Source organism: Mustela lutreola, chromosome 11, assembly GCF_030435805.1.
Source record: "Mustela lutreola isolate mMusLut2 chromosome 11, mMusLut2.pri, whole genome shotgun sequence".
In the NCBI taxonomy this organism is placed as follows: domain Eukaryota; kingdom Metazoa; phylum Chordata; class Mammalia; order Carnivora; family Mustelidae; genus Mustela; species Mustela lutreola.
In genome coordinates, this window is record NC_081300.1 from 100,393,580 (window position 1) to 100,417,587 (window position 24,008).

Below are 24,008 nucleotides of genomic sequence, written 5' to 3' on the forward strand. Positions count from 1 at the left end.
GGTCGGAGCGCAGGTGTTAGGAACCCAGGCCTGTGCTAAACAAACCATACTCCCCCGTCTTCCTACCCCTTGTCACCCAATGCCATCTTCGTCCCAGCCCTGCCACTGTCTCCAAATCTTCTTACGCAATCCACTCACCCGATCGTAAGTATGTTGCTTTTACGGTGGGGCACTGCCTACGACGTGCTCTCTTTTTGCTAAAAGGAGCCATCACCCAGGATTAGGGAAGACCTCAGAGCACACCAGCGTCAACAGAGAAGGCTGTCCCGGTTAACGCCACCAGACGGACCGAGACCAGGACCAGAAATAACTTTCACAGCAAGGGCGCGGATGCTCCGTCCACACCCCACCCGACCCTCCCTGTTCCACGCTCCATCTGGGACACACACTCCATGTAAGGACACTCCAGCCACCAGGGAACAGTAAGACTTGGGGAGAAGGTGAATGAAGATGGGCGTTCACAATCAGCTGAGTCACACACGCCCCTCAGGGTTCAGCTGAGACGCAAAGCCCAGAAGCAGGTGCTGGAAGGACCCTCCGGGAGGGGACCTGACCGTGTCCTGTCGGGCCCCAGTGTGTCAGGCACGCACCCCACGTCCCCAGGAGACATGCCTTTTTCATTACACCCGTATCCTCCCTGAAAGCTGTTTTGATCCCAGAGCACAAAAGGTAGTCTTTTTTTTTTTTCTCCTTACTGAACAAATCCCTCCATCAGAGGGGGAGGGGAGAAAAACGAAACTGCTATTTTTACGGTATGCCTTATTTTCTGTAAGAAAAACACAGACGTAGAAATTACACAATGCAAGAACCAATTTGACGGGTTTTAGAAATGGAAATTATTTGCTTTGGGAACACTGACTTTCTAGGCACAGTTCCACCAGCCACACAAAGCCCGGCTCATTAGTAGCCCTGTGATTCTCTCTGGTTATTCTGCAGCGAAAGCAACAGGGGCCCCGACCTGCATTGTGCTGACCAGCTTCAAAGGCCCCCGGGAACACCTGTTCTGAGGCTTAAAGCCCACCTGAGTCCAGACCCCAGCAGTGGCTGTCCCAGAGTGCAGGAGAGAGTGAGAACTCCTCCCGTGCACGGCTTTGCTGCATTCGCTCCCAGGTGACAGGCCAGTCCCTGAACCCTCTGCCTATCCCCCCACGGCTGGCGTGCAGCCTGAGGGCCCCACCAGGGCATAGAGGCCCCATCCAGCTGCGACACGGCAGGGCGTGACTCGCCAGGTTAGGGTCCAGGCCAACCCTAACTGAGTCCTTCCCAAAGGAAGCAGCCAAGGTCTGTGCTGTGCTGAACCGCTGTTTGGGCTGACCCCTGCCATGCTTCCGTGCGGTTTAACCTAACAAACAGGAATTTCTTTCCCCAAAATCAAAACATCAAAGGTATAACCAGATACCAGATAACAGGATGATGTTTTTGAAACTTCCTGGAAATCACTCCGGATCCGTGTTTCCTACACCCCCGTACTTGGCGGTGTGAGTTTTAGTGGAAGCAAAGAACGGGGTGGGTTTTCTGCTAATGCTCTGCACCTTATGCTTCACGGTTTCCTTGGGTGCCCCTCCACCCTGCCACTCCACGGGGGGCCTTATGAAGTCACTTCTCCGGAATGCTTCCCGGGACTGGTCCTGGGTCCTTTGCTCCATGTTTTCGAAGTCCCTAGCAGAGCGCCTGGAAAATACCAGGTCCTGAATAAATATTTGATACATGCATGAACGGATGCATCGACAAAGGAATTATGACATTAATATGACAAAGAGCGGATTATATTATTAAAGCAGGATTTGGGATGCTGTGTTCTCTCCGCCATCTGTCTATAATTAGAATCCTCGACCCCATCAAGAGCTCCACGTAACTGCTGCTTCTCCACACAACGAGAACACTAAGAAGACCAACATCAACGATACGGTGTCTCCTGATTCTTAAAAATACACCTGGGCGTGGCTCAGAACAACTGCCTCAAGCCATCTCACACCGGCTTCTCCTTCATTCCAGAAAGTGCCAAGACCAACCTGTGAAGTTGTAAATCGTTCATGATCCACACTAGACACTAAGACCACGAGAAATCTCCCATCCAACACTGGACCCCTACTCCTTAAGGACACCAATCTTAATTGTGTAACTAATTACATATGCCAAGGACCATGACCCTGGGTCTTCTGATTTTATTTGGGAAAGGAATAGGGGATCACTGCAAACATCCTTGAAAAGGGAAGTCATTTCTAAGCTTTCTTGCACAGATGGCCCATTTGTCTTTTTCCTGGTATCTGACCTCAATGTTTATTGCTTTATTAAAAGGGCTCCAAATTGACCCAAAACTCAGGGTATTTACTTATACTTCCTTTATTCTTTTTTTTTTAAACAAAACTGCAAAAATCATGCCAATTCTGTTCCACAATGCATAGAACGGACTAAGAAGTAAAACTCATTACCCTTGAATCCCCAACAGGGGCGGCTCTTATAACCTACAAACACCAATTCTACATAAACATGAGGAAGATGTCAGATAACCAGTAAATCTCAATTAATAGCCCATTAGGAAAAAAATTACATTTGATTTCGAGGCCATGGCCTTAAACACCAATCTGAAGGAAAGCGGTATGTTCCCATCTTAGAGCAATTCAGTGGTGTTGGAAAGATTTTATATTAATTTTAGCGTTTTTGAAAACGTAATTATTTCCCTAAACAGTACTTTTACGAAAGATGGGGAAGACGGCAATTTGAGGACCGACCTTGACCGACCTTGACCTTCCCCCGCGGGCCGACCGGAAAGCGGAACATGAGGGGATGGGGTAGCAGGTACAGGATTCTCACCTGTGTTGAACGTGAAGTTTGGGATGCCAGGCAGGAGCCACAGGGATTCCTGAGAGGTCACATGGGACACCACGTGCAAAACAAGACGGCACAGTTAAGGCTGCCCGCTAAAATACACGAACCCAATTAAGTCTCAATTTCCAATAAACAGAAACATCACAGGGGCATGTGCATAAGAGAAAGAACATAAATTTGTTGTTGATTTGAGATTCAAATGCCCTGGGGAATCCTGTATTTTTATTTGCTAAGTCTGGCCACCCTAAGCATGAGGTCATAAAAAGAAAACAGCAGGCAGCCTAGAGGAACTCCCCTGATGTATCTAAGAGCAAAATGGCACTGGGGCTGGTTGGCAACTTTTGCAGTGAGCTGAGTTCAAAGACCCACGAGGAAGCCTGGCCACCTGCACGGAAAGCTCCAAGGAGGTGTCTTGCTAACAAGGAACAGGAGGTGTGACATCACCTCCCTACACTCCGGGGATGGGTCCAGGCCAAGCCTAACCGAGTCCAGAGCCCAGGAACTTTCGGGCCCTGGGTCCCCTGCTGGGAGTATCAACAAGCCCGATCCTCCTGCACAGGGCTCAGGGCTCACGCTACAAGCCGCAGGGGCAGGGCACGCGAACACAGGCTCAGTGGTCCCTCCGGGTAGATGCTTGTTGGGAACTCTAACAGGAGCAAGGGAAACCAGGACGAAGACAACACCCTCTGTTCTGTGAAGGGAAGTTGCACAGCAAAAGACGACCCTCGTAGAAGGACAGCAAAAGAGAAAAAGCAAATAAACAAAACACAGAAGAGGAATGGGACCTAGTCACAAAAGGTGCCAAATAAAAGGAAAACATTTAAGAAGGCGTTCAGGAGGCAGGGGAACAATATAGCTTTGCAGAATATTCACCAAAGAACACGGAAATGCATTTTACATGGAACAACTTTCAAGCCCTCCACTGTCCAGACCATACAGGCCCTTTGTTACTTCTGATGCAATAAAGGGTAAGAGGAAAGAAGATCTGACAGTATTAAAAGTAAGGGATTTAAAATGGTTCCAGAGGCAATAAAACAGATTTGAAAAAGCAGAAAATTGAATTTATCAAATGAGATGGGGAACTTTGGAAGCTTTCCCTAAAGGTAAATGTTAAAGACAAAGAAATAAAAACAGCGGGGACCCGGCTGCCCACTCATGAGTCACACATCGGTTGTTCAACAAAGATAGTGGGGCTTCTTGGGAAGATACCAGAAAAACCCAAAAGCAGCATCATAGAAAGACAACAGAGAAGAGAAAACACTCCTGATTGTAAAAAATAAATATTTCACCAAATTCCAAGAGAATAGAGAGCACCATCACTTTCGATCTCTCCTGGGGACACTTTTTATTACTTTCTTCGTGAAGAGTTGACACAATGTTGTGTTGGTTTCGGTTGTAACAACGGTGATTGTACAAGCTTGTCACTCTTGTTGCACTCGCCACGAGTGTGGTAACAATCTGTTACCAGGTAACACTATACGAGACACTTGTTAATGTCAACAACAAAAAGAATTATTTATCCTTGAGGAGATCACATCCCTCCAGACCAAATGAAGATGGCTTCACTGTGCAGAAGAGTCTAACTCGTTTAGAACAGCAAAGCCCCAGGATGTGGCAGCCAGCCTACAGGAAGGAGGTTGATGGGGAAACCATGCAGACATGCATGTTTGCTGTGACCTTGCCCAAGGTCAGCGAGCATCAGGGGTGAGAAGAGCTAAAGGTGGGGGGAGGCAGGAATAGGCAGATGACTTTACAGAGAGCTGCACCCTACAAGACCCTGTGGACTCCAGAAAGTTCCGAAAGCCACAGACGGAGATGTGCCTCCAGGAACTTGGATGCGAGAGTATTCAAGACGACAGACCCAAATCAAAGTCCCTAACTGCCTCAGCTCACTCGCCTTGCCCCTTCCCACTCCAGAACACGGATGGTTACCCTACACAAAGACGAATCATCAAAAGTCCGTGCCTCCTTCCCTCCCAACCCCACACCTAACACATCTTCATCCTCAGCAGGTGTCCTGCCCTCCACCTAGAAAACAGAATTCACCAGAAAGGAACCCTGCAGGAAATCGGTCAGACCCATCTTTGTATATATACTTATATATATCTTTCTGTGTACAAATATAGATACATACATGTAAGTATAATGTATATATAGATAGATATGTAAATATAATGTATATATCTCGATACATACACATGCATAGATATATAAAATGAGTTACTATCCTTGACAACCCTCACCTCCTTGTCAACTACACCTCAATTGAAAGAAATAATCCTTATGTCCCAGCAACTTTCTGCCTCAAGCTTCTACATCAGTTTTTTCTCCTTGTGAACTGGGTAAGTCCCTTCAATACTAAAAATACTGTAATGCTTCACATATCACGTTGAAATAATGCTATTTTAAAACAGAGGGTACTCAAACTACAAAAACAAATGCCCTGGGCTTCAAACCCCCACTACTTACTACCTCGTCTCTCCGCTTCTTGTCATATTCCTAAACACGCCCACATCCACCATGAGAAATGTGCACACAGACGTGATCAGATTTACATCAATGACTGTAGACACACACAGGCACCCACATACCCACACAAACACACGTGGTCGTCTATGGTCACTGCCATAGGCTCAATAATGCGGCCCCAAAACATACCCTCAACCTGACCTCCAGAACCTGGGAATCTGTGACCTTCCATGACAAAGGGGGCTTTGCCAATGGGATCCAGTTCAAGATTTTGAGATGGGGAGATTACCCCGGATTATCCAGGTATGCACAAGGTCATCACAAGGACCCAAATAAGGGAAAGGCAGGAGGTCAGAGAAGAGAGAAGATGTGCCTTGCTAGCTCTGAAGTTGAAAGAAGGGGCCATAAGCCAAGGGACGGAGGCAGCCTCCGGCTGCTGGAGAGGCAGGATGCTGCTCTGGGGATCAGGGTGAGACCTCTGGCCTTCCTGCATTTTTTTAAAATCACTGAAAGCATCATGTCTTTTGTTTCATGTGATTTCTTTTTTGCAGATAAGGAAACCAAGAGTCAGAGGGACCCACACCGTGGCCAAGGTAGCGCCATGCTGGGCCTGGGAGTGGGGGTTGGTGCGGACAGGAGGTAAGCTGGTGCTGACGGGCACAGGTGACAAGAGCTGACTGTGGAGTCCTTCTGGCCCCATGTCCCATAACACCACGCCATGGGTCCACTACGGAAATCGGCAGACCCTGCAGATCAGGTGCCACCCTCCCTGCCCCCCGCAGGAGCCAGCTGTTCTACATTTCCCTGATGGTCTGAATGCTGGGGTTTTACTCCCCACATTCTACTGTGATCCTATCACTTCGCTGCCGCCCTTGTTGTTAATCTTGGAAAGGTGTCCTTGGCTGTGCGATGACTCCCACGTACAGTCACACCCTACAGCTCAGCATCCATGACGTCCTGGCATTTACTGCTCTCCTCCTGGTCCGGTCCTGGCGTGTGGCTCCCACTGCACTTAACCTCCACACCCACCAGTCTGATCATTCACCAAACAAAGCCTCCCCGACCCCTCCTTTGCTGCTCTCCCTCTCTGCATTATAGTGGCCTCCCCCTCAGAGCAAATCTCTAGCAGGAAAATTGCCATCTGTCCCCAAACACGGCAAGTCAGGGCTTCTACGTCTAAGAAACCCACCCCATTTACCCCACTCCAATGGCGTCTCCATGCATACGCAGCCCCCGACTCTGGTTTTTGCCTTGGCCATGTAGCAAACTCTGCTTTGCATTGCAGTAAAGCGAACTTACTTCCCCAACAGAGTCACTTATGTAATAACTATGCTCCCTTAGTTCTGCACACTGTCCTATGTGCTCCGGAAGCATGGGTGACCCTGTCAGTCTTAGCAATCCCACATGTCACTTTATCGTCCTCACTTTACAATGAAGAAGTGGAGAGGCCAGTAGTCAGTCGAGCTATTCGCCTGCAGTCACACAGGTGGTAAGAGGCAGAGACACTACTCAAACCCCACAGTCTGGCTCCCTTACCACCCTACAATGTGACAATCCAGGAGTCAGTCAAGGACCCAGCTCTGTTTTGCACATCCTTCCACGTGAAGTCATACTTTTCCCAGAACGTGGCATGAGATTGGTGGCACGATGCTTGACAGTTCCCAGTGGCCCACACAGAAGCATATGTTTAAAATTGTAGCTACCCATGTATCTCCCTTAAGGAGTATGGGAAATGATGTCATTCACACCTCAAGCCCAAGAATCATGGACGCTACAGCTTCGGTCGACACCATGTGAAGCATTTCATGCTAATCTGTCTACAAGATTACAGACTAAGGGCTTAAAGAACCAGCCACTGCTCAGAAGTGACATGTGCAAGGCCCCCAGACCAAATGCCAAGCTGGACAGTCTGGGGGCTTAGGACGTATCCCCAAGGGAGGACATGTTAGCTTCAGAAAAACACAGGAGCTGTTCTTTGGGACCTCAGTCAACACAAGAATACTTTCAGAGACATCTGTAGAGATCTGCACACACAGCCCCCCTTCCCCCTGGCATTGCCCAGGGAATCCAGGAGGAAGGTCCCAAGACAGAGATTAACACATTTCCTTAGAGTGCACTGTTCTCAATTTGCTTCTAAAGTCCGAACTTGTTGTTTCAGTATTTCAGAAGGGAATCGGTCTTCATATGTCAAGCACAGTTTCATGGCTTGAATGAGTCAGGAAACGGGTGTTTCGCTGCCGCTTCTCAAAGGAGCCAGATGACTGAAGGAGGTAGCCGATGGCAAAGGCAGCAGCCCCCTGTGTAAATTTAAGTGCGAGAAGCACTCTCATCTGAAGAATAATTTGTTATGGAAAACGTGTTTGGAGGCTGTGAAGTTATCTTCAAAGCAAGACACATTTCTGCCTCTCCGTCCTCGCACAGCCAAATTGGACAGATGCTGTCCAAGGTGCTGAGACCAGTTCCAAGAGGAAGAAGGTCTCTGTCCTCACGAGGAGACATCTGGTGAGAGGGACACATTTAAAGCACCAGTAATGAGTCCGTGCAACAGGATCTGGTGCATCAGCAAGCCATGAAGCGAACAAAGCAGGGGTGGAGGGTGGCACGACCAAGTCAAGTCAGACTGGAGTCTAAGACGGGGAGAGGCAGCGAGGAGCTACATACATCCCCATATATATCACTCAAACTCAGGCCGTGTCAGTCTTGACATTTCACGAGCTAAATGCAAAAGCCCGGAAAACAGCAACTCAGATGGTCTCAATCAGGAACTCTCCAGCCAGGACTACTGAGGATAAACTGTCATTGCACAAAGATGTTTTGTGCACTGTTGAATATTCATCAGCAACCCTGACCTCAACCCACTAGGTGCCAGTAGAACCCCCTTGCTCAGTTGTGACAGCCATACATGTCTCTAGACATTACCAAATGTCCCCTCAGGGTATAGTTGCCAGATAAACACAGGGTCTTATTTAAATATGAATTTCAGAAGAACAATGAATACTTTTCTTCATGTAAGGGGGTCCCAAATATTGCACAGGACATTGTTTATCTGAAAATCAAAGCAATCGGTCTTTTTATTTGCTCTACCTGACAACCCTAATTACAGGAGGCATAATCATTCTTGAGAACCACCACACCAGTTTTATTATTTAACCCACTGAGCCATCCAGGCGCCCCCTCAGTTTTATTATTTAAAAAACTGCACGTATGTGAGCCATGAATGTATGTATCTATGTGTATGCAGTTCCTGCCAAAAGGACACAATCAAATGCCCTGACCATTCAGATTAGTGAACAGACTGTTGCAACTGACCTAAGTGGAAGACTCACATGAGATTAAGGAGAACAGGATCTGTTATTACCAGATTCTGAAAATAGAAATGAAAGTCATGTTCAATGTGATATATTTTTCCTCTCAAACTTGGCAAGTGGTTTTTAATTTACAATGAAAGATGCTGCCTAGAGTCAGCCAAAGCTACACTGGCAAACAGGGCTTGGGAGAAAGCATATCTGGGGCCATATTGCCTGGAGATGATTGACACTATCAAAGAGAAGGTTGGAATTTCCATTCTCTCTGCCCCATCTCTTGTAGTCCTTGGAATCTATTCCTAGACATAAAAAAAATAAGGAAGTTGGGGCGCCTGGGTGGCTCAGTGGGTTAAAGCCTCTGCCTTCAACTCGGGTCATGATCCCAGAGTTCTGGGATCAAGCCCCACATCGGGCTCTCTACTCAGCGGGGAGTCTGCTTCCTCCTCTCACTCTGCCTGCCTCTCTGTCTACTTGTGTTCTCTGTCTGCCAAATAAATCAATAAAATCTTTTTTTTTTTTTAAAGGAAGTGCCCAGGCAAGTCTATATTTTAAGAATGTTCAGTAGAGTGTCAAGCTTAAAGTTAAAATTTAAAAATGGCAACAAAATAAATATCAAATGATAGTATATATAACCACTTCTAACCCATTAAAAGGGCCAAAATCCAAAATATCAACAACAGCAAATGCTGGTGAAGATGTGGGGCAACAGGAGCTCTCACTCATTCTTAGTGGGAATGCAAAACAGTACAGCCGCTTTCAAAGTCAGTTTAGCAGCTTCTTACAAAACTAAACACACTCTTCCCATCCAATCCAGCAATTGTGCACCTTGATATTTTCTCGAAGAACCTGCAAATTTATGTTCCCCACAAAATGCACACATGAATGTTTAGAACTGCTTTATTCATAATTGTCAAAACCTGGAAGCAACCAAGATGTCCTTCAGTAGGTAAATAGATAAACAAATTGTGGTGTATCCCCAGATGATAGAGAATTATTCAGTGCTGAAAAGAAATGAGCTATCAAGCCATGAAAAGACATAGAGGGACTTTATAGGATTATGGCTAAGTGAAAGATGCCAATTTGGAGAGACTACATACTGTCTGATTCCAGCATATTACATTCTGAAAAAGGCAGAACTATGAAGCCAGAAAAAAAGACCAGTGTTTGCCAGAGGCTTGGGGGGAGAGGGGAGGGGGAGAAGGGATGTTTAAATAATGGGAGCACCAAGGGTTTTTAAGTATCCCATATGCTCTTATCAGAGTGGATACATGTCACTATACATTGTAAAAACTGGTAGAGTATATCCCACTAAAAGTGAATCCTAATGTAAACTATGGACTCTAGTTAATAATAATGTATCTGTATTACTCAACAATTGTAACAAATGCCCCACACTACAGCACGGGTTTATGGGAGCACTGTACTTTTCACGAAACTATTTCCTGTAAATCTACAGGTAATCAAAAATTAAAAGTAATCAAGCCTATTAATTTTTTTTTAAGATTTTATTTATTTATTAGACACAGAGAGAGAGATCACAAGTAGGCAGAGAGAGAGAGAGAGAGAAACAGGCCCCCTGCTGAGCAGAGAGCCAGATGTGGGGCTTGATCCCAGGAGCCTGAGATTGATCATGACTTGAGCTGAAGGCAGAGGCTTGAACCCACTGAGCCACCCACGCGCCCCAAGCCTTATCATTTTCTAAACTAACTTTTAGTTATGTTGTTACTGAATTCTAGCTTACTTCAACAGAGCTGAGAAAATATATGCTGACAAACATTTAAGAAGTGCCAAGACTTGCTTTTTAAAAAAATTTTATTTATTTGTTTATGTTTGAATGTATGTATTTACCAGAGAGAGAGAAAGTCAGCGCACAAGCAGAGGGAGCTGTGACCATAGAGACAAGCAGGCTTCCTGCTGAGCAGGGAGCCTGATGCAGGACTCGATCCCAGGACCCTGGGATCATGACCTGAGCTGAAGGCAGACACTTAAATAACTGAGCCACTCAGACGCCCTGCCAAGATTTGTTTTAAAACCCAGGATTTGGTCAGTTATAATGGATATTCTATGTATACCTGAAAAAAATGGTTTGTTCCTCTAATTCTCTTAAAATTGTATTGTCCAGATATCCTTTTTTATTTATTTATTTGAGAGAGAGAGAGCATGAGAGAGAGAAAAAGAGAGAGAACGGGGAGAGGAGCAGAGGCAGAGGGAGAAGCAGGCTTCCCACTGAGCAGGGAGCCCGATGCGGGACACGATCCCAGGACCCTGAGGTCATGACCCGAGCAGAAAGCAGATACTTAACCATCTGAACTATCCAGGCACCCCAAGATATTCTCTTTTTTTTTTTTTTTTAAGATTTTATTTATTTATTTGACAGACAGAGATCACAAGTAGACAGAGAGGCAGGCAGAGGGAGAGAGGAGGAAGCAGGCTCCCCGTGGAGCAGAGAGCCCAATGCGGGGCTTGATCCCAGGACCCCAGGATCATGACCTGAGCGGAAGGCAGCGGCTTTAACCCACTGAGCAACCCAGGCGCCCCAGATATTCTTTACTGTTATGGAAATTTTGTCGGCTTTGTCTATTAATTATTGGGAGGCACGTGTTCAATTCTCCCACTATTATTTTGAACAAAGAACAAAGCTGAAGGCATCACAATCCCAGATTTCAAGATATTCCACAAAGCTGTAGTGATCAAAGCAGTATGAAACTGGCACAAAAGCAGAGACACAGATCAATAGAACACAGTGGAGAGTCCAGAAATAAATCCATGAATTCACAGTCCAATAATCTTCACCAAAGGAGGAAAGAATATGCAATGGAAAATGACAGTCTCTTCAACACATGGTGTTGGGAAAACTGGACAGCCACATGCAAAAGAATGAAACTGGACCCCTTTCTTACACCGCACACGAAAATAAACTCAAAATGGCACAAAGATCTAAATGTGAGACGTGGACCCACCAATTTCTAGAGGAGAACACAAACAGCTATTTTTCTGATATCAGCTATAGCAACATTCTTCTAGATACATCTCCAGAGGCAAGGGAATCACAGGAAAAATAAACTATTGGGTCTACATCAAAATAAAAAAACTTCTGCACGGAAATGAAACAACCAACAAAACTAAAATACAGCCTACTGAATGGGAGAAGATACTTGCAAATGACATCCAATAAGGGGTTAGTATCCATAATATATAAAGAACTTATACAACTCCACACTGAATAAGAGTAATAACAACAGTAATCCCACTAAAAATGGGCAGAGGAGGGGGGCATGGCTGGCGCAGCTGGAAGATAATTTGACTTCTGATCATGGGGTTATGAGTTTGAGCTCTACACTGCGTGTAGAGATACCTTAAATGAATAAATACTTTAAAAGAGAGGGACAGAGGGCCTAAACAGCATTTTTCCAGAGAAGACATACAGATGGCCAAGAGGCACATGAAAAGATGCTCGACACCACATGAAAAGATGCTCGACACTACTCACCATCAGGGAAATGCAAATCAAAATGACAAGATAACATCTTACACCTGTCAGAATGGCTCAAATCAAAAAGACAAGAAAGACAACTTAACAGATTTGCTCCATCTGTATTTTAAAACTCAAAGGCTACGGTTCTTGCTAATAGTCAGTATTATTTAGATTTACTACCATGTTTTCATTTTCTGATGCTACTCTTGTACTACTGAATGATGATGCCACCTCTGGGATCATCTTACATCTAATGAAAAACACTCTTTAGAACTTTGCTTGTGTGTATTCTGGAGAATACACAATTTAGTATTTTGCTGTGTGTATCTAGAGATAGTTTGTCTCAGGCTTTGATGGTGTCAATCATTTATTTCACCTAAGTTTTTCTAAAATATTTTCACCACATATACAACTGTACCTGGGCAGCTACCTTCACTGAGCATGCTACTGGTGTCAGTCTGCTGTCCTTTCTTACACCCAAAATTTATGTACGGAAGTCAGGTGTAAGGCTCCTACGGCTCCTTTCAAGATAACTGGTCTCTCTTTCTCTTGTGGCTGCTATTAAGATTTTCTCCTTTTCTTCTGTTTTCAGAAAATTTCCTAAGATTTACATAGGCATGCGTGTAGGTGTGGGGATGGGGCTGGGAGGGTGGAGGGGGTGTGTGTTTATTCTACTGAAATTTCCTATTCTTTCATGAATAACCAGCTTAATGTCTCTCACTAGGTTTGAAAAATTCTCAGCTGCTGTTTCTTCAGATCCTTATAACTCTTAACACCTCCCTCCCTTCTCTCCGGGATGCCAATTATGCCTCAGTTAGAACTTCACACAATGTCATACATGTTTATTACCATATTTCTTCGTATTTACTAATTTTTTAAAAATCTCTCTAGTTCTGTGTATTTTCTACAGGTCTGTTTTCAGTCCAGCACTTATCACTCCAGTTCTGATTACTCTTTATTACAACACATGTCTGGAGGGGCGCCTGGGTGGCTCAGTGATCAAGCGTCTGCCTTCGGCTCAGGTCATGATCCCAGGGTCCAGGATCGAGCCCCACATCAGGATCCCTTCTCAGCAGGAAGCCTGCTTCTCCCTCTCCCACTTCCCCTGCTTGTGTTCCTTCTCTTGCTGTCTCTCTCAAATAAATAAATAAAATCTTGAAAAAACAAACAAACAAACAAACAAACAAAACAATACATGTCTGGAGTTTTTACTTTCAGTAATTATGCTTTTTCAGTCTGAAATCCCCACGGCATTTTATTTTGTAGATTCTAATTCCTCTGCTAAAATTTCCTATTTTGCTATTTGCTTACCTAAGCATATGTGTCACATTTATTCAAAATGATAGGTCTAGTAACTCAACTCTAATATCTGTATACCTCTGTGTATGTTTCTATAATCGACTTCATTCACTTCATCTTGTCTTCTGGTGTGTCTAGAACATGTCTGTTCAGGGCCAGGCGCTGTAAATAAAGGATTATCCAGGAATGCCCAGAATGTAAATATGGGAGTTATATCTGTCCAGCGATGATTTAATTTGCTCTGGAAAGCAGGCAGAGTAGGGCTGCATCAGGTTTGCACAACAGGAGCTGACGGACTTGAACTGGATTACTGTCTTTGGGAGGACTAGGTATTTCCAGGATTTTTGCTTCACACAAGGTGAAGCCTTCAGAAAATCTCTCAGGAAGCCTAGAGTTTACCCTTTTTCCTTGGCATAAACTAAACTATTTTTTTTGTCTGCCCAGCTTCATGAGACCATGAAGACTTCATTCGTCTTCCTGCCTCTTGGCTACCATTTTCTTTCTCAGCTTCTATGTTTCTTTGTCTTGTACCAACTAAGCATAAGCAAATATCCCAAGGGGAAAACGTCTCAGAATGTCAGACTTACGACAACGTGCGTCCCTCCCCCGACTTCCTCACTCCTTTATACCCTGTCTGCCTCAATAGCTCACTAATGCCTTCAAGCATATTTTTTGCTGTATTATTCAGCTTTTCTACTCAGTAGGAAGTCTGGTCTACTAGCCTGAAGCAAATATCCAACAATTTATTATTGATTGAAGAAAATGAGGATATTTAGTTTACAATACAAAAATGCATATTTCATAGACTCCAAGATCCCGTCAATTTAAAAATAAACCATTATTTTACGCACCACTAAGAGATTCAACTATGACACAATGCTTTTCATTTTCATTTTTTTACCTTATACTTCTTGAAAATGTATTTAAAACCATTTACACATAACAGCAATGAAACATGAACAGGTATGACCCAGAAAGCAGGTGATACTAGCAAGACAACAACGCACAGTCTATCATAACCCACTTCAGAACACCAGGAAACTTAAGACGCCATAGTTTTAGAGATACTACGTATGGAAAGAAAGCCTCAGCAACAATAAAATACAGTATATCCAAGGGAAGGGCAGAATGATAGAAAATACACCAAATGTGAGTGAATGCAGCTTGTATCTACCTGGTGAGATTCAGAGTGTTAATTTTCTGCTTAAGTTTATTCACCTATATTTTCTCAGTTTCTCCAAAGATCATTTCTTGTTTTTAATTTCAATAATGTGTCATGTACAAAAGAATATCCTGCTCATTCCAAATAACAAACTGCATTTTGGAATGTCTTTTGGATGGTGACTTTTAGAACACGAATTGGAGGCGAACAAGGTGAAGAGAGAGAAATGAGGATTTGCAGCTCGTTGGTATCCCCCCCCTCCCGCCCGGGGTCCCCCATCTCCTCTCAGACTTCCTCCTTGTGGGGTCCTCCTCACCGTCCACCTCCACCCGTTACAAGCCCCGGAGCGCAGGCCTCACATTCAATCATCCATCTTCCCTCATCCCCTTCCTGGTCCCGTTCATTCTCTGGGCTTTTAAGTTCACATCTCCAGACTGGACCTTTCCTTAATCACCAAAACCTCTCGCATCTCAACACCTTGTCTGGAGATCGCATGGACATCCAAACCTTGACATGCCCCCAGTACCACTCTCCACTGGCCCCTCTGAAGCCTCTCCTGCTGCAGGTCTCCCCATCTCAGAAAGCACACCCTCATCAGTCCACTCGCCTTGACACAACAGGGGACTGCTGGGGTCCCCTGCTCTTCCTCTCTTATTGCATATCTAACCCACACGCATGAGCTCCTGGCTGTGCCTTAAAAACACATCTGGAGTCAGAGCTCTTCTGTCCATTCCCACTACCACTGTCTATCCGTCGGGGTCCCTGCAGAAAACGTTCGTCCTGCTCAAATCAGCAGTTGAGTATGTTTTAAGTTGGTTTATGTAAAGATGGAGCAGAGATAAAAATGTACCCTGAGGGGCGCCTGGGTGGTTCAGTGGGTTAAGCCTCTGCCTTCAGCTCAGGTCATGACTCCAGGGTCCTGGGATCGAGCCCCACATCGGGCTCTCTGCTCCACAAGGAGCCTACTTCCCCCTCTCTCTCTGCCTGCCTCTCTGCCTACGTGTGATCTCTGTCTGTCAAATAAACAAATAAAGTCTTTAAAAAAAGGTTTTTTAATTAAAAAAAAATGTACCCCGACCTAGCAGCACTTAGAGCTACAACACATTCCTAGTTTGGAAGGGGCATGCGGAAGAGCAGGGACTGGACGGCTGTGGCCACAGCAGAAGGAGCGCGGCCTGAGAGAACAGTGGTCCTCAGCGGAGAAAGAGTCTCCATCAGCCCACACCCTCCCCCTCGACCTCAGGTCCCTTTCTTTGTCTTCCTCTAGCCAGCAGCACATGGAAGTGAGACGGCAAGGAAGCCAGGTGATGGTGTTATGAGCATTACTATTTCGGGGGGCAGGGTGGGGAGGGAAAGGGCAAGTGTGAACCCACAGAGATAAAAAGAGAAGATACAGCACATCTACTCTGCTCCGAACAACCCCCTCGCTCACCTGGGTCATTGCAACAGACCCCCAGCTGGGCAGTGTGCTGCCTTCCTAGACGCCTTCTCGTGTGTCTTGTACTCTCCAGTGCATCCACACTGTACAGTCTCCCAAGTACTTCCCGGCATATTATACAGCATAGGGTAATGACGCATCATATAGTATACTTAGTATATTACACAGTGTACGGTTTATGTGGAGAAATACAGCAACCAGGGTTACTCTGTGAAAACAGAAAGCAGGCAGCCTTTCCTCTGCAAACAACTTTCCAGTGATTCACTCAGAGTAAACTCTGAAGTCCCAATGAAATTCCAAAGACCTACAGGGTCTAGCCTGTTACCTCTCTGCCCTTGGCCCATGACCACCTTCCCCTGTTCCTCAGACTCACCAACCACATACCTGCCCCAGGGCCCTTGCACTGGTACTCCCCTGACCTGGCATCCCAGCATCCCTACAACAAGTCTTGTTCCAGCTCTTCCTCCCGATCATGTCTCCCAGAGCAATGCCCCCAGAGGCCTCTGTATAAAACGTCAAACTCCCTCACCTTGGCTCCCCTCATCTCCAACCCTGCTCCACATCTGCTTCTTCTTCCCAAACATCACCCTCTAACATTACATAACCCTCTCCTCTGGTGAGTGCAATGTATGCCTAGGGCCTTGTCTGAGCACCTTTCACACAGAACATGCCTGATACATATTAATTGAATTAATACATTTTTCTTTATGTACTTGCTTTATATCATATATATATATATATATAAATGATATGATATATAACAAATTCTACAGGTATACTCATATATATATGATGAATCATACGTTCATTGGTCCAATATTACGGCACTGACTGAAGGCAGGACTTGGAGTATGCTGCTTGTTTACTGGTGTGTCTCCATTAGGATACAAATGTGCATTCATATAAATTCATATAGAGCGATATAGTTATATATAGATATAGATACAGATATCATGAGTTTATATACACAAAATGAATGAAAATATGAAGCTAACAGTTAAATGTTAATATCATCCTTTGGTTCAGAGTCAAAAGGCTGTGTCTAAAACGAGGCGAATCTAGGACTTCGTAAGTGTCAGAGTGTCAACTCTGAGTGTCAGAGTTTCAAAGCACCTTGAGAGCATCTAAGATCTGGCATTTGGCTCAGCCTGAAGTTGCTTTTAAGTAGTGCCCTTGGTCACAGGGCAGGAACAAAAAGCTATACTGTAAAATAAGTTCTCATGTTTATTTATAACAACAGGACCCCAGTTTTAATGAGGACCACCTACGGGGGGGCCCACATTCCCAAGGGGCGGGGGTGGTCACCTTCCTAAGCTCTAGCCTAACACGGTCCAGTAGAACATTCCAGGACCACGAACATGTACTTCCCCGTGCTGTTCAAAACAGTGGCCACAAGCCACTTGAGCAGCTGAAATATGGTTAGTGTTACTGTGAAGTAGACCTTCTACATTGCATAATTTCAGTTAATTGAAGTCAACAACCACCGGCAGCAAGGAGCTTCACTGTACAGTGCTAGTCAACTGGACGCAAGCAAGATGGGGTTCCCAGTTTCCAAGCAGTAATACGGAGAGCAGCTGTGCCCTGGGCTCCTCCCCTTCCTTCCTCCTTTGGTGACAGAGCAGACACGAGGGCTGAGGCCGGAGCAGCGAGCAAGCGCACAGGACCTTGCAAAGGAAGCACGGGTCATGGACAGAAGAGCGACAAGACAGAAGGGGTCTGGGTCCTGACCGACCAAAGTGCCCCCGTGTTAGCTTGAGCATTAGGAGCTAGTTCCAGCCCCACTGTCTCGCAGCTTCAGTTACTCAAGGCTGATCCTATCCCTACCTTTATAACACAGTCGTCTTTCCTGAGCTCTGCATTCTAGCCATGGGACCTCTGTAGGGGTCCCCACACCAGCAGCTCCCCATCACCTGGAACTGCTTAGACACGCAGATCCTCAGGTCCCACCACGGACCCTCTGACTCAGAAACCGTGGGGCTGGGGCTCAGCAGTCTTCACTGTAACGAGCTCCAGGGGATTCCAACACAGACTACAGTTTGAGAACCCCTGTTTGAGCGGATTTCAATAAAATGGTGCTCTGTGTGCAGCAATGTGCGGACATGTACTCGGGGACCGCATGCGTACACAAACACCCATTTGTAGGAGAACTTCTGTGTGTGTGGCTGTTCAAATGTAGATCCCTCTTATTCCAGAATTTTTTTCTCGTAATTGAAAACTGCAAGATTCCTTCAAATAATGCATGTGCGAGAGCTTTGTGCTTTTAGGAAGGAGAGAGGGTAAATCCAATGTAATTTTTTAAAAAATGCCACCAGCCAGGCTTAGCGACAATCCGAGATGCGGGTCTGGTCCCATCTTCACCTGGCGTGTTTCCATAACTAGACTGATGGTCCTACCTGGTAACTAGTAGAGACGGAGGCATGTGAGTTCCCTCCACAATTTCTGAGATTGCAAAGAATCAAGCACAAAGAAGTAAAACTCTCTTCCTTCCATGGAGCTCCATGCTTACCAACTGTGGCAGCGTCCGCATGGCTTAGAGGGCTTCTGATTCAGTGGGTCGGATGTATAATCCTGCAGGACGAGCCTAGGGCCTCTCCTCAACTGCCACAGTCCCTCTTGCCCACCTGCCTCCTTTCATCCTGCCCTGCACACTCCCTCTCTCAGGGCCTTTGCACTGGTCTTCCTTCTGCCTGAAATGCTCTGCCCCGGGCCTTCTACATGACTAACCCTCCTAATTCAGGTCTTGACCTAAGAGCCACCTTCAGTGGCCTGAAGGAGCCCTACGTCATCACACTCTCATGCCCTGCTTCGTTGCTGCCTATCCTGAATTGTCTTTTCTGTCTGTTTGCCTAATTCAATCTGCGGATCCCTCCTTCGTTGAGGGGTCCCTGAAGATGAAGACCCGAACTGGCTCTCTGTATTCTGGGCCCAGCAGGACACCAGGGCACGGACAACAAGCAAGCTTGAGAAGGAAAGAATAAACAAACAGACAAATGAAGGCATGCTGGGCAAACAGCACAGAGCTGATCTCCTGCAGTGGGGTCAGCAGCTCCTTACCCAGACCCACCCCTGGAAGGTCGAAGGGCTGAGTCTCCAGGAAAGCCCACTGACAGTGAGCCCAGCGGGAAGATGGAGCGTGGGTTCAGAGCCCTGACATCACCCACAGCCTCTAGCCTGATGAGACCGGGCTGCCACCCCTCCCACGGCCCAACCATGCTCGGTGTGCACGGAAGGGACTTCATCAAGTAGTTTCATATTAAAACTCGTAGAGTCCCATCTCATCATTTTTTTTTAAATTGCTTACATTAATGTTTAATTAGTTCTGGGACTAAAGAGCATTGTAAAAACCTCACAAATAACTTCTCCCTCCTCACTTTCGGGGGGCCAAGTTTGTGAGTGATTTGATCAATATACGGTATTTCCCGAGGGAGGAGAAAAGAGGGGGAAAGGAAAGGCGAGGAGGGGGAGGGGAGGGAAGGGGAAGGGGAGGAGGGAGGAGGGAGGGAAGTGGGGAGAAAAGGGAGAGAGGAGGGGAGGGGGAGGGGGAGGGAAGGAAGGGGAGGCAGGGGAGGCAGGAGGAGAGACAGAGAGCACAGCAAGGAAGGGGGAGGGGCAGGAGAGGGAGGAAGGGGGAGGGCACGAGGGACAGGGAGGGAGTTTCAGTCAGCAGCATCAAGTGTGGCTTGAAAGGGATTTGAAGGGGCAGAAAACATGTCACCGGGAAGAGGCCCATGGGGATTCTCCAAAGCAGACTTTCTGACTCAGTTACCTGCGAAGGGAGGTGAGACTCTGAGTGCCAAGGGCTTACCCCAGTACCATGAGCAAGCTGGATGGCCCTCGTCCCCGGACGGCCCTGAACCAGAGCATGCATCTGCCCTGAGACCAACGCCAGCTGCGAGGTACGGCTGTCACTGCGCAGAGACTAGAAATGTCAAAAGGAATCCTAGTGTAACTGCTTTTCCTAAGAGCCATATGGTGGGTAGAAGAATGTCCCCCCCAAAGATGACTGCGTCCGGACGCCAGCACCCCTGACTACGGTACCTCATGTGGCAAAAGGAACTTTGCCGGCATGATCCCGGGCGGGAGGGAATCTCGGAATGCATGCACGGCTCCATGCAGTCACAAGGGTCCTTACAAGTGAAAGAGAGAAGCAGAAGTGTAGGTCCCAGTGATGAGATATGAGACTCAACTTATGGCCGCTGGCTTTGCAGATGGAGGAAGTGGTCCAGGGTCCAAAAAGTGCAGTGAGAGCTTCCAGAAGCTGGATCCTCCCTTCAACCTAGCAGACAGGAACGCCACCCTGAGGACACCCTGCTGATCACTCCAGGAGACCCACATCACACTGGTGACCCACAATAAATGTGTGCTGTCCCAAGCACCACACATGTGGGGATTTGTTACAAAAGCAGTAGAAAAGCACAGGTGGCAACTGTCCATTAACAGTGGCACCAGTTTGCACGGGCAGGATGGGGTGGCAAGTTAACTGAGTTGGAATTCAGCCAGAGCTGTAACTAACATATGAGACATCTTCATGTTAACTAGAAATAAGTGTCCTTCTTTTCAGGCCAGTGTGGTCTCATGGCAGGCAGCAGAGCTCACTGAGTGGGACACAGACTGGCCTCCGGCCCCATGAGTCCTCTAGCACAGGAGCCCTTGTGCAGTACACAACCTGAACAACTGTACATGGTGCCCAAGAGGAGATCATGCCCACCTTTATCCTAGAGGGTTTTTTCTCTCTGTACTTAACCTGCATGATAGAGAAGAGCTCATGCCTGGTTCCTTGCATGATATGAAACCTGTCACTTCTCATTTCTTGATTGCCTTGTAGCCTCCATTGAATTTTACACATGGATACTTTGTTTCAGTTTAAAATTCTCACGCAAGTGAGAGAGGAACCACTGCGCTAGTGTTGCAAGTGCTGTTTATTTGACTGTTTCTGTAAGAAACGGCCAGAAAATCAAAATCTAAGCAAGTTAAGCAAAGTAAGTAATTCCTCTTACTCCAAAACCTAGGGGATCTAGAGATACCAAAAGGTAGGACCCGGGTATATATAATAGCATCTGTTCCCTCAAAAGTTAACGGGTTTATTTTCAACATGGTTCCTCATGCCCGTGGCCCCTGGCCACTCCTAGCTTCTGCTCTCCAAAGGTCAAGTCCAGCGGAGCCAGGAGCTTCGCCTCCTTAATGATGTGAAATCCAAAGCCAGGACTGAGACAGAAAGTGGCTGAGTGCTGCCTGATTCCTGAATCTTCGCCTTGAGACCGCCTGGCTTCACAATGGAAATAGACAGATGATGAAAGTACTAACTTAGGTATTAGAGGAAGTCATATCCTTTCTACGCATCTCCGAGGACAGACAGGAATTAGAGGAACCATCACACGCCCGACACACTCCAACACATAATTTATCTTCCTCTTCATTTACTTCCTTTCAGTAAAACACGGAATAAATGGCCAATAATCAACCATTACAAGGGCCAAGTCGACACGGAAATTAGGGCAGGAAGGCAGGTGGGTGACAAAGCAGGGTCTAGGTCCGGCTGCCTGCTCTGTAACACATAACAGCCCATGCGAGCTTTGAGTCCTGCTGGCCGCGTCACATTGGGCGATCATTCAGTCACTCTTCCTGTCCTTGTCATCATCAGTACAAACAGCAGGTTCCTTGCATGGTTGAGAGAACATGGGAATTACTCCACACCAGAGCTCCGCACCCATCAGCCAGCATATTACCAACTTCGCTATCCTCAGAAATGGCAATCTGGCCGTCCTCATGAAAACCCCCCCAAAACCTGCCCACATACTCCAGGTGTAGCCTAAAAAGTTAAGACGCAACAACCTGTTGGGTCCAGTTCCCTCTGATAATAGAAAAACGCATTTCCCAGCACAGAAAGGGCTCAAGTCCGTAACAGAACTGGAGACGTAGGTGATCCTCCAACAAAGTAACCTGATCACTGACTACAAAGTTCTGAATCCACGTGAATGACAGATGCCGGCAAACCCTTAATTGTTTATTGTTTCATTTATTCACCAAGGACCCCTTCTGTGAACCCAAGGGAATGCTCCATGTCGCCCACAGGAAAAGCCCGGACGTCTGTCATCACCAGGGAGCCCAGATTCTTTGAAAATGACTTGGGAAATTATTCTACCAGCAGGCGCTTATTTGGAGCCCAGGGTTCTTCAGGGGCGTCCTGCCTGAAACCACTGCGGGTCAAACTTGTGATGAAATGGCCAGCCTCTGGCTGACAAGCTATCCCACCTGACGAAGGAAATAGCTGGGTCTGAAGATATGTGACTCTTTTTCAAATAGGACTCTGGGGATTTGCTTGGTTTAGTGACTTCCTCTGAGCTACTTAAGGGCTGAATTAATCAAATTTTTTAACCAGTGGTCTGGGCCCCTGATCCCCCTACACACACACACACACACACACACACACACACATCAGCTTCAAGTGGGCCATTAAAGATTCGTAATCAAGAACACAGTAAATGTTCTGGGATGCCTGGGTGGCTCAGTGGGTTAAAGCCTCTGCTTTCGGCTCAGGTCATGATCCCAGGGTCCTGGGATCGAGCCCCACATCGGGGCTCTCTGCTCAGCAGGGAACCTGCTTCCTCCTCTCTCTCTGCCTGCCTCTCTGCCTACTTGCAATCTTTGTCTGTCAAATAAGTAAATAAAATCTTTAAAAAAAAAAAAAAAAGAGAGAGAGAGAGAGCACAGTAAATGTTCTAATAGGGATTAAATTCTGGAGTCCTCCTCCGGGTGGAAGGGATTCACATTAGATGCCGCATACCATTATTTAAAGACACGGTTTTAATAAAAGCATTGCCTACATGAATCGTGTCTTGCCCTACTCTCAGGAGAATTGCAACAATGTCGGAAATTTAAAAAAATGTTGAAATGACTCAGCCATGGTCCCGGGAGCCAGACGTATGAACAACACATCCTCACCCAGGAGGGCCTTGCCCACTGGAGAATCTGACCACAACAGGGCTCTATCTGGATCGAGCTTTGCATAGGAGTCAACAGGTAACAGAAGAGGTTGGGAGCCCTGATATTGTCTCTTTCTCTCAGGGCCCACAGGTAATCCGGGTCACTGTGACAAAACCAAGAATGGAACCAGGACACTTCTGGGAAGGGGAGGGATGGCCCATGCCAATAAGTCCCTGATGTTTGTTGCCGGACTCAAATGGGGGGCGGGGCGGAGGGGCACCACAGGCTGGGGAGCAGGTGAACAGCTCTATTATGCCTGACCTCCCATCAGCTGTCCCCAACTGGCCTCTAGGAAGCAAGTCCACTGGTTCACCAGCTAGGATGCGACCAGGACAGGTGACCCCAGGGTGCGGGAGTGAAATGGACAGAACCCTGATCTGCGTACACCCTGCGTGAATGAGCAGCAGAGCCCGGCGGGTGTGAACACTGTGGGAGGGTGCGTGTATGCAAACACCTGTCAGGAGGGACCCCCGCTGCCGGCTGGCTATCCGTCGGCCTCGCTCCCCACACAGAATGTACAAGCTTCCTTTGGCAGCTTGGGTCACTGTAAATGTAATTTTTTTAATATGCCAGTAACGAGTCCTCACTCTGCACACTAGCCTGATAAATGTCCCCTCCCATATCAGTGAGCCTCTTTTCTGCGAGTTCCTCCTACCCAATGAGAAACTAGGGGGCACCGAAAACCAGGCAGCAGCAGAAAGCCCTGGGTTGGAGGTCAGAACCCTCCTCCACTAGCCAGAGAGTGCCTCCCTGAGGCGTGGCCTCCCTGAGTTGGCAACATTTAGGCAGGGGCCCATAGGATGCTGGGAAGTGGTGGCCACTTAAACACGGGACGGGGGAGGGGGATGCTTTCCCGGTTGGAGGGGCAGCAAGAGCAAAGGCCCTGGGGCAGACACACAGTCATGGGCCAGACTAGGTAAGGTATGGAGGGTCATCGTGGACCCTGGAGTTTATTCTACGTGTAATTAGGAGCCCTAGACGAATGAAGAGGCTGCTGTTTGTTGGAAAGGCCACCTTGCTGAACAGGGAGCCAGTTAGCCGGCAAGT

General features: G+C 46.8%; 1 protein-coding gene across 1 annotated transcript in view; it reads right to left on the bottom strand.

Annotated features, from left to right (window-relative positions):
- TMEM132D (transmembrane protein 132D) overlaps positions 1 to 24,008 on the bottom strand; it is a 568,943-nt gene that overhangs the window by 413,290 nt on the left and 131,645 nt on the right. The window lies entirely within an intron of this gene.